The sequence below is a fragment of the Pongo pygmaeus genome, chromosome 18 (assembly GCF_028885625.2).
Source record: "Pongo pygmaeus isolate AG05252 chromosome 18, NHGRI_mPonPyg2-v2.0_pri, whole genome shotgun sequence".
NCBI lineage: Eukaryota > Metazoa > Chordata > Mammalia > Primates > Hominidae > Pongo > Pongo pygmaeus.
Window position 1 is genome coordinate 85,749,730 of NC_072391.2, and position 11,240 is coordinate 85,760,969.

The window sequence follows — 11,240 nt, forward strand, 5'->3', positions numbered from 1 at the left end:
TCCTCCCGCCGGCCCCCAACCCTGGCCTGCACCTCCCTGAGCCTCAGAACTTGGCTCCCAGGGTGTCTGCGCCGGCTGCCACTCTCGGGCCACCGTGGGCCAAGTGCCCAGCCAGGGCTGCTGGGCCTCGTGCAGGACCCAGTGACACCCCTGCAGCAGTGGGGGGTGGCCAGGTTTCCCAGAAAGGGGCAAGCCCGCCCCAGCCATCCTCACTGAGGACCCTCCTTGCCCCCCAGGAGGAACACACCACCCCTTCAGCAGTGAGGGGTGGCCAGGTTTTCCAGAAAGGGGCAGGCCCACCCCGGCCATCCTCACTGAGGACCCCTCGCCCCCCAGGAGGAACACACCACCCCTTCAGCAGTGAGGGGTGGCCAGGTTTTCCAGAAAGGGGCAAGCCCACCCCGGCCATCCTCACTGAGCCCCCCCTCTCGCCCCCCAGGAGGAACAGAGGGGAGGCTGAGGTGCCCTGGAGCCCCTCCCGCACATCAGAAGCAGCCCAGGGAGCCCAGGGAGGGATGGGGCTGGGCTGAGGGAGAGTGGGCGTGGGGCCTGGGCTTTGCCACCCTCGGGCCTCCCCCCAGGCACCCGTCTGGTGTGAGTTTTCCAGCCTTCACACGCCAGGACGCAGCCCTCCCAGGCTGGGAAGCCAGGCCCCCTCACCTACACAGAGACACAGCCTTGTGTCCCCTCCTCTCTCCCACACTCTGGTCCCTGAAGGTGTCCACATGTCCCTGCCTCAAAGCCTGCTCCCTCATGTGCCCTTCCAAGCTTCTCCTGAGACTGTCTTCTGGAATGTTCTGTGGAAGTACCTGCCACCGACCATCACGGCATCCTCTCATCTTCTTGGCCAATGGACTTGGTCAGCTTTCACCCCTCCCCCAGGTGGGCGCTGGGCCTCCCCCGCCTTCCGCTTGTTGCTGGCGGAACTCACACCGTGAGGGCGTCTGCGAAGGGACCCAGCGTGGGGAGGGCAGCACCTGACCTCAAAGCCCTGGTCTCGGGGTGGGTGTCGGACACCGTCATGCCAGCTGCAGGGGCTGGGGGCATGGGGAGCTCTAGACCCCAGCAGGACCTGGGTGGGATCTTACAAACGATTCCCAGCAGGGCAGCCACACCTTCCCGCTTGTTAACACACGAAGATCATGAGGCCGTCAGCAGCACTGCCTCAGTCTCCCACTCTGTTTCCAAAACTTCTTGGCTCTGGGATGGGGTCCTCAGGGAGCAGAGTGGCTCCATTGAGGGGGACGCAGGGAAGGGGCCAGGGCCGCAGGAGGAGTGGAACAAGGAGACCCTCCCCACCCAGCCTCCTGTGCCCTACAGAGCCCCTCAAAGATCCCAGTGTCCAGGAGACAAGTGACCCTCTCCAGTGAGGGTGGGTCAGAGTAGACCCCCGACTGGACAGATGAGGAGGCTGCTCAGAGGAGGCCCCCAGCCCTCCCTGCCTCACCAGCCTCGCTTTCCTCCCCTCTTCCACGGGAAGCAGAGCTCCTAAATGAGACACCTTAACCGGGGTCTCACCACTTCTGTCCAAGCACACGGTGCCCCTCTTCCCTGGATAGAGGAGAAATTCACCTGCGGCTGTGGCCCACCCACCCCCACCACCTCCCCGCCCCGGGCCCCTGCCTGCAGGAGGGGCTGGTGAGTGGGGGTGCAGCCATCTGCCCACCCAGTTTGCTCACATTGCCCACCCACTGTGCAAGGAGCCTGGCTCAGGGAAGCCAGCGGACGCAACCCCCAGGCGGGGCCTTCTGAACAGGTGCTGGTCTGGCACAGGGACTATGCCTGGCCGGTGAGCGGGTGGCTTCATACCCAGGGAGGAGGCTCCGCAGGAGGACCGTAGATGGGGGTGGGAGGGAAGGGCATGGAAAGGACCTTGCACCCCCACAGGGCTCTGAGTTGGTGTTGGGGCAGCAGTGGGTCATGGGGCTCCAAGTTGGTGTTGGTGCAGCAGTGGGTCACGGGGCTGCCTGTCTGGGCTCGGTGTGTGAAAAGGTCCCATGGACTTGATGGGTGGAGACTCTTGAGGTCCCACCAGGTCTGCAGTCTGGGACACTCGCTCCTGTTCAGCGCAGTGTGTCTCAGGCAGGGCCCAGGCCAGCAGCATCCAGGGCACCCCACTTGGGTCAGCGGCTCTGGGACGGGCTGGGCACTCGCTCCCACCAGCCTCGGGGGCTGACATTGGAGGGCCGCTGCTCTGAGCCATCTGAGTCCCTTCTCAGGGACTGCCAGGAGTGAGCCCTGCCCCTGTCCACTCACCCCTCCTCCTGTGGGGCCTGAAACCACTGTTTGGCCGGAGATCCAGGATGTGGACAGCCCCCGCCTGGCCACCAGGTGGCAGCATTCACCCGGCCAGGGGGCCCGGCCTCCACCTGGGCAGGGCGGCCGCCTGCAGCCTCCAGAGGCACCGCACCTGCCGACCCCACACCCACCTGACCTGCAAACCACCCACGTGCACACCCAGCACCTCCACACACTAAAGGGGACAGACAGGCGGGAAGCCCTTGACTGCACACGTGCACACAGCACAGCCCTCACCCCTGCGGACACCTGCGCATTCAGACGCACGCCCACACGCACACACGGACACATGCCTACTCGGCCCCCGGGGTGCACTCAGGTGCCTGCCAGTCGCTCACACAGCCACAGGAGCGAGTGCTGCGGAGTCCCTGCAGGGTTCCCTGAAGGACAGGTGTTTGAGCTGGGAGCAGAGGAGCACTGGGTGTGACCTGTGCAGGCCCTGCGGGGACCCCTGCAGAGGGAGTGGACACTGAGGTCCGGCCCTGTGCGCAGCCAGGGTCACCTTCCACACCAACCCTCCCCCTAGGCACAGTCAGGGTCACCGTCCACACCAACCTTCCCAACCTGGGGACCCTGTCTCTCCCACCCAGGATTCTGAGGCCCAGTTTGCCCCAAGACTGCAGAGTCCCTCTGTGGCCAGCACCCGCAATGGGCTGCCCCGAAGCAGCAGGGGGAGGCGGGGAGGCTATGAGTATGCAGAGAGCTCCCATAGACAGCAGCGTTATTTCCCATCATCCACGGCTAGATTCCAAGGCCGCTGGGGAAGTGGGGTAGGAGAGAAGTGGGTGCCCTGGGCCAGGCTGAGGAGACAGAGGGGGCGGGCAGCTGTGGAGGAGACGCAGGCAGGGGAGCACATGCCAGGTGCCCTTGGGTCTCAGCCTGTGGGGCGAGGAAGCAGAGGGAGGGTAGGAGGGTGCCAGTGGTGAGCAGCAGGCCCGGCTTCATGCCCGCACCCCGCCACACAGAGAGGAGGTGTGCAGGGCAGGGTCGGGGGTTCTGTGGGATAGGGGCACACCCTCCTCAGGGAACAGTTTACCGGGACGGTTTACCAGGAAACTCATTATTGAAAGCAGGCTCTCCTACACACTCCTACACCTTGAAGCATCTGCTCTCCTGAGAAGATGTGTGGATGGCCAGGCTCATGCAGTGGGGAGAGGGGGATGGAGAGGGCTGGCCCCGGGGAAGGGGCTGTGTCCCGGTGACTTTGGGGCGGCTAATGTGGGGATTCCTTGAAACACCCCAGAGGTGATGGGACTTGGAGGCCCTGGAGCCCATGGGGAGCTCAGTCCTGCCCGTGTCCTCTGTCCACGTGCCACGTATGGGCCACAGAGATGCAGCTGAAGCTGGGGGCTCCAGCCCCAGTGTCTCCCCCTCCTGGCGCAAGGACAGCAAGCAGGTCACGCCAGGTTCCGGCTGGGAAGCAGCGGGAGGCAGTCCCCAATTCTGGGTGGATTGCAGCCCCAGGACAGCCATGCTGAGGCCCAGGGGTGTCCGTCTTTCCAGGCCTGCCCTGGCCTGAGTCCCAAGGCCATGGTCCCTTTCCCCAATGCAGTGTCTGTCTCACTCTCAGTGTCCTTGAGGAGAGGCGGCAGAGCCCTTTCCCCAGTGCAGCGTCTGTCTCACTGACCAGCCGTGTGGCCATGAGGAGAGGCGGCAGAGCTGGTCCTTCCCGAGGCCCGGGGCACGGCAGGGAGGTGAACACACTGCCCCTTGGCCTGCACTGCCCAAGAGACCCCCAGGGCTGCTTCTGGGCTCAAGGAGGGGGCAGATGTGTTCTGCCAGCACGAGGAGGTACCCAGGAGCAGCAGAGCCCTGAGCTGGGGGCCAGAGGCCTCAGGCTGGTCACCAGCAACCCCCCACCGGGCCTCAGTTCTTCCGTCCGTTAAATGGACGAAGTGACGTCCAAGACCCTTTCCAGCCCTGGCTCCCAGCAGCTCCCTCTGAGGGCTCAATTCCAGGCAAGGAGCTGCGGTTCCCTGCGCCCGTCTGGATTTCACACTGCAAGCTCAGTTTCCCCTGTCTGTAAAATGGGCTCCATGAGACCTCCCGGGACTGTGGTGAGGAGTGAGACGGCGTTTGTGAACTGCTGGCCTCACGCCAGGCAGTGGCGTTCTCTCTGTGAGGAGAGAAGCACACGCAGCGGCTGGCGCCTTCCACACTGACCTGGGCCCCTGCTGCGAGGCTTGTGGAGTTCGGTGCTTCCTCGCCCCCCAGGGCCTGGCGTGGCTGGGGCCCTGCCCCTCTCCGACTCCGTCTCCCACCCTCTGTCTCGGTCATCTCTGGCTGCAAGAAAAGCCACCCCGGCACGCAGTGGCTCAGAACAACAATCACGTCTTTTGCTCACAAATCTACCATTTGGGCAGGGCTGGGTGGGCACAGCTCGTCTGCTGCCGGCGGCACCTGCTGGGGCTGGCGTCTCCGAGTGAGCTTCCACCCAACATGGTGATTGAGTTCCAACATCGAGGGGCCCGAAAGACGAGACCCAGACACCGCCGGCCTCTCGAGGGCTGGGCTGGGAGCCCAAGTGGCGTGGCTTCCCGCACATCCTTCCGGCCAAGCAGTCACGGAGCCAAAATCCAAGTCGGGGCCTGGGTCTCCCCGCCCGCACGGAGGTGTGTCACAGATCCTGGGGCCATGTTTTAAAACCATCACCGTTGCCCTCTGGCCACAAATTATTTATATTCCACCCAGATGCAGGGCACACTCCCCCCTCCAAAAGTCTCCCCAAAAGTCTCACTGTGTCTCAGTGTCAGGCTCGGGCCCAGGGCCCTGACATTTAGATAGGGCCAGGTGTGGCTGAGGCCATCAAGTCATTCCTCTGGTGAAGTATGCCCGTGCCTCGGGGTGCAGGGCACGGGGTGTAGGACAAACGCCACCAATGCCCCTGTCGGGAACTGGGAGGAGGGTGGCACACATCAGTCACTGCCACAGGAGGTTCCGAAGCCCGGGCCCTGCCCCCTACAGTGACTGTGCTGTTAGCCCGGCCACCTGGGGCCTGGTTCCACACTGGCATGTCCTCTCCTCGAAGCGGGTGAGTCTGCCGTTCAAGGACCTCCCTCACTCCCCTGCCTGGTGTCCTCTCCTCGAGGCGGCTGAGTCTGCCATTCAGGGACCTCCCATCGCTCCCCTGCCTGGTGAAGGTCATGGGGTCCCGGGCCTCTTCACACTCTGTGTTGTCTCCACCTCCTTCCATCTCATGTCATGGCACATCCACCAGAGCAAGGCCCCTTCGACCTTCATGGACAGACCCTTCTCCACTCTGCCAGCCATGGCTGCTGTGTGGCCAAGCTCTTCAGATTCCGGAGGCCGATGTCCAGATGCAGCAACAGGGTCTTCCTGGGGCCAGACACGCGGTCTTGCAGCCACACCTTGGACCAGCTCCTCACTCTGAGGCCAGGGCTTCCTCTAAGCATCTTTCTCGGCGAGAGAGACTGGAAACGCGTGGCAGTTTTCTTTCCAGCCTGGCATATCCACACTCTCGCATATTGCTCCTAAGTCCTGCTTGAAAACCAAACGGGTCTTCCTGCAGCATCGCCTAGGACCAACCACACAGGCCACGGCTGCTTTCGATGTCCTGCCCAGGCTGACCTCACCATGGCGCACAGGTTTCCTGGCTCCTCATCATGCCTCGGGTCCTGTGCCGGGAGCTTCCCCGGCGGTGCCAGATGCGCAGCCCCTGCGTCCCGCAGCTGTGCGCAACCCCTGCCTCCGCTCACCCGCGTTCGTCTGCACCATCCACGCCCATGTCACAAACAGCCCCCAAGCTGGTGGCTGAAAACAGGACTGACGACAGGCCAAGCTTCCACAGGTCGGCTGGGTGGACTGTCTTCTGGCCTCACCTGGGCTCATTCTGGCAGCTGCCACCCACCAGCAGGTCAGCAGGGGCAGGGCTAGACACCCCTCACTCCAGGCAGTTTTTCATCCTCAAGGCCCCAGGTCAGGCGTCCTCAGGAAGCCGTGCACACACCTGCTCCGTGAGCCTCTGCTTGCCTCCAATTTGCTGACGCTTCACTGACCGAAGTGGGTCACGGGGCCACGGGGCCAAGCCCAAGGTGGACAGAGACGGGGGAACTGAGCTGCAGCCCACAGTCTGCCTTGGCCACACGCTGGCTCTGCCCTCCTCCTGAAACCCTCCCCAAGTGTTACTGGGTCTCCCCTAGACACCTAGTCAGATGGCAACCCCCACCCCACCTGATTTATAGCACATGGAAGCCCCCCGTGTCATCTGCTGTCCACTCACTGCTGTTGGCCACCACCTCTGCCTGGCACAGTCCATCACACACAGTGACAACTTGTGTGTGTTCACTGCCTAATCTCAGTACCTGGGTTGGGAGCTCAAGACATATTTATGGATGGAAAGAAGGAAGCAAGGCTGGGTGCAGTGGCTCACGCCTATAATCCCAGCACTTTGGGAGGTGAGCAGATCACCTGAGGTCAGTAGTTCAAGACTAGCCTGGCCAACATAGTGAAACCCTGTCTCTACTAAAAATACAAAAATTAGCCGGGCATGGTGGCAGGTGCCTGTAATCCCAGCTACTTGGGAGGCTGAGGCAGGGAGAATTACTTAAACCCAGGAGGTGGAGGTTGCAACGAGCAGAGATTGCACCATTGCACTCCAGCCTGGGTGACAGAGTGAGACTCCCGTCTCAAAAAAACAAGAGAGAGAAGAAGAAGGAAGGGAGGGAAGAGGGGAGGAGGAGGGGGGAAGGAAGGAAGGAAAGGAGGGAGAGGAGAGAGAGAGGAAGGAAGCGAGTCCTATCTGTGTCGTACGTGACCCCCACTCTCAGAGATTAAGAAATGTCCAGATAAGATTTCCTGTCTGCACTGGTATCACCTTGCCCCGCCGGATAAATCGGACAGACGGGCAGTTGCGTGAAAAGGTCAGTCCTGGCTGATATCCAAGGACGGTCTCCAGGCAAGAGCCTGGCCATTGGCTCTTGGAGGGCAGAGCTTGTGAGACCCACAGGAGAGGGGCTTATCCAGCATGGTCCCAGGCCAAGCCCGCTTTCTGCTGTCCTCGTATGTCTGATAGATCAGATGGGTCCCGGCTGAGGATGGGACTGCCTGAGCCCCGTCTCCAAAGCCAGAGCCAGCCCCAGTGACAACGGGGCCACAGCAGCAGCAGCCTCCGCCCAGGGTGGCCCAGGCAGCATCCTAGAGCCGGCCAGACCACCCCCCACGGTGAGTGGGCTCCCGATTCCTAACTTAATTTATTTTGACATCTTCGCTGCCGCCTGACCTCCTTATGGAGTCACGTGGTATTTAAAACTCATTATCCCCCCATTGAAACGGGAAGTTAATTAAACCCTTCACAGAGCCAGCGTTGACAAATGTCAGAATGGGCCCCTGGCACGGCTGCCCAGCGGCGCCAAGGCCTGGGGATGACTGGCAGTGGGGGAAGTGAGGCCCAGCCCGGGCGGGGACCACGGGAGAGGTCCTGGGGTCCCTTCCCCTAACTCGGCCGCCCCTGTGCGTTTTAGAGCGTGCGCGTCCCTGGGAGAGTCCTGCCCTGTGCTTCCCTGCTTTGCTCCTTCAGGCAAGTGACTTCCCCTCTCTGAACCTCTGTTTGTGAATCTGGCAAATGGGAATTCGGACAGCTCCTTCTGCAGAGAGCTGCTGTGAGCAGAGTGTGCTGACATATGTAAATGTGCAGCCTGGCTCAGAAGGGCCCTCCACAGTGTCTGCTGTGGCTGCTGCTGTAGGAGGGCAGCGCTGACTGCGGAAGAGGAGGCAGCTGGGCCTGCCCTGCACCCTGGGACAGAGAGGCCTGAGCCTGCCTGGGGCACTCAGGGGATTCCCTCAGGAGGGGTGGGCAGACCAGGCCAGGCAACGGAGGGAAGGGCGCACCCGGCAGCCCAATAGCTTGTGCCAAGGGGGACCCCTGGACTCACATACAGGGAGGCTCCAGGATGAAGGAAGGGCAGAGCCTGAGGCTATAACACATGGCTCTTAGGAGGCCCCGCTGGCTTCAGCCTTCCATCAGGGACCAGCCAGGGTCGGGGAGAGTGGGTAAGATGAGTCTGATGAAGGTTTGGGGCAGGGTGGGAGGGGCCTCTCAGAGCCATAAGGAAGTGAAGTCACAGATCCTGGTGACAGGCCAGCTGTGGGGAGTGGTGGGGAGCAGACAGAGGAGTTGGCTGCAGCCTGGTTCCAAGGCCCTCACATGGCCTGACCTCCAGGTGCACCAGCCTTGCAGCCGCTGCAGCCCCGGGTCCACCCCCCACCCGGCCTCCAGCTTCTGCCCCTGCACCATCTCCACCAGAAATGCCCTTCTCTCTCCCATCACTCTTTTTTGAGCATCCTCTTCATCCTCATCCTTCAAGGTCCAGCTTAAGTTCCCAGAACATTCTGTGGCTCCTTGAGTCGCAGCTCAACAGTCGGCCTGGCACATAGGTGGTGCCACAATTAGCCCCTCACCCATCCACAGCTGCTGCCCAGCCCCCGGCAGCCTTCCTGGGCTGGGGCGGCTCGGCACTGGCCCGTCAGAGGAGCCAGGTCCATGGCCGATAGCCCACAGGTAGGAGGGAAAGTGGCAGAGCCAAGACTCAAACCCAGTTTTCCCAACGTCCCATTCAGGGTGAAGAACATTGGCTCTGGAGTGAGAGTTCCCGGGCTCCCTCCCAGCTCCAGCACTTCCAAGATGTAGGACCCCTGAAAAGCAACTGTTCCACTCCAAGCCTCGGTTTCTGCATCTGTAATATGGGGGTAACTTGCGCCCCCACCCCAGCCAGTTGTGCAAAGGTGGCACAGACCTGGCAAAGCCTGGAAGCACAGTCAGTGCTGTGCTGGTGATGCTGACACAGGTCCCGGAAAGGGGAGGGGAGGCTGGGGAGCTGGGGAGCCCTTAGGCCATCTCAGAGTGCCTCCTCCCTTACCTCCAAATGTACAGGGTCGGCAACGCACAGGAGAACCTCCCCTGAAACCGACCCAGCATCAGGGGCAGGGCGGAGGCAGAGTAGAGGCATAGTAAGGCATTTGCCCCCTCACGCCCCTCTACTCCCAATAGAAGGCTGGACTTCCATGTCCACTGGCCCAGCCCACCCCTGCACACCCCCACTGCTCGAACCCCAGAAATGTCTTCTTTGGGCTGAGGTTGTTTTTGGAGGGGAGGCAGTCTCCAGGTCACTGCCAGACAGCACTTCCTATGTGTTCCAGGCCCTGCTCTCCCTGGGAGCCAGCAGAGGAGAGCCCAATGCGGGCTGAATGCAATTCCAACTTCCCCACCAGTGACTTTGGATGTGAATCTCAACACACCTCGAGAATACGCAGGGGCAGATGGAAACTGGGGTTCACAATGGGCAGCAGGTGGGGGGTGGATGTCCCAGGTGGGCTCAGCCTGGACAGCCTCAGCAACCCCACACTCTGTTCCTCTCCCACCTGATCAGGGACTCCTGGAAAGCCCCACTTGGATGTCACCTCCTCCAGAAACCCTTCTCTGATTTCCCCAGGCAGAGATGGCTGCTCCTGCTCTGGGCTCCCCCAGGCCATCCTCTAGACAGCATGACTTGTGTCTCTTCCTCAGTGTATGGTTATCGTCATGACCGCCCTGAGGGTTTAATGGTGCGTGCAAGGTCCTGCAGCTTTACCACTCGACATCAGCAGGCAGCCTCCCCTCTCGGCTGCAGTTTTCTCATCTGTAATAATGCCTCCCTCCGGGCAGGTAGAGGGACAGAGTGTAGAAGGAATGTGCTACAAAAGCAGCCCTGGCAGGGTTAGGGGACCTGTGACCGGTGCAGGGGCACAGGGCCTGAGCTGGGAAGGGCACCACACCGGGCTCAACATCCTGCCCTTGATGCCCTGGGGTTTTGGGGTTTTGGGGTTTTGATCAAGGGGGCTCCATATTTTCATATTTTCATTTTGCATGGGGCCTTGCAAGTGACGGAGCCAGGGCAGCAGGCTGTGGTCTGGACCTGCCGCCTGCCCCCTTCGCTGGCTGCCCTGGGCATGTCCCTCCATGTTTTCATCTATATATGGGCTCAAAGAATAAATCAGATCAGGCAAAGCAGCAGCCAAAATGATCCCCATCATCTCCTCCTGCAGCCTAGACAGACATCAGTCATGGATGATCATGGCTGTCTCCTGCTGACCCTCGGAATCCACCTCAACACAGATCTCTGCCCGTTCCAGCAGCGCCAGCCTGGGTGCCACTTGCTGTGCGTGGAGCTTCAGACCCAGCCCGGGTGCCAGCCCATGGCCACCTCCTCCAGGAACTCCCCTAACTCCCAGGTTCACATACTCTAAAGTGGCCTCCTTTGGGGAAGGAGGCGAGGCCTGGTGGGAAACCCAGACAGGTAGGTGCTCCATCCAGTTGACAAGCACTGGGCGGGGGCGGGGGGGTGGGGGGAGGTCCTGGGTTGAGTGAACCAATCAGACATGGGCCCCACCCCCTCCGGAGAGCAGCTGTGGGAAGGCTGTGCCCACTTGACCCTGGCAGAGAGCAGGAAGGGCTGGAGGACCCGTATGCCCCTGGGCAGCTCTCTTGGCCTCCTGGTCTCAGTGTTCCTGTCTGTCCATGGCTGTGGGGAGGGGCGGCGCGTATCCAGTGTCATACCCCTGCCTCTCCTACCCACCCGCCACTCTCCTGTGCCAGGGAGAGAGCCCAGGCTCTGAGGGTAAGCCCCACTTCTTCCCTTCCTTGGAGCCAGGTAATAGGTCACAGAAGTTGGCACGAGATGGGGTCTTAGGAGCTCCCAGCAGGCTGGCAGGTGGTGCGACAGTCCTGCTGTGCGATGATCTCGTCGTCAGATGGGAGGGGTCCTTCTTGTCTGCCCCTGGGCCCCCTGACTCCCGTTTCTTATGAGTACGGGGGATGGGGGAGCAGGTAGCAAGTGTAGGCCGAGAACATTAAAAGGAGATGACACAACTCAGCTGGGAGTGGGGGACAGCCCCCCAATGCGTGACCTTGAGCAAGTCCCCGAGCCACCGTGAAGTGGGGCTCTTGA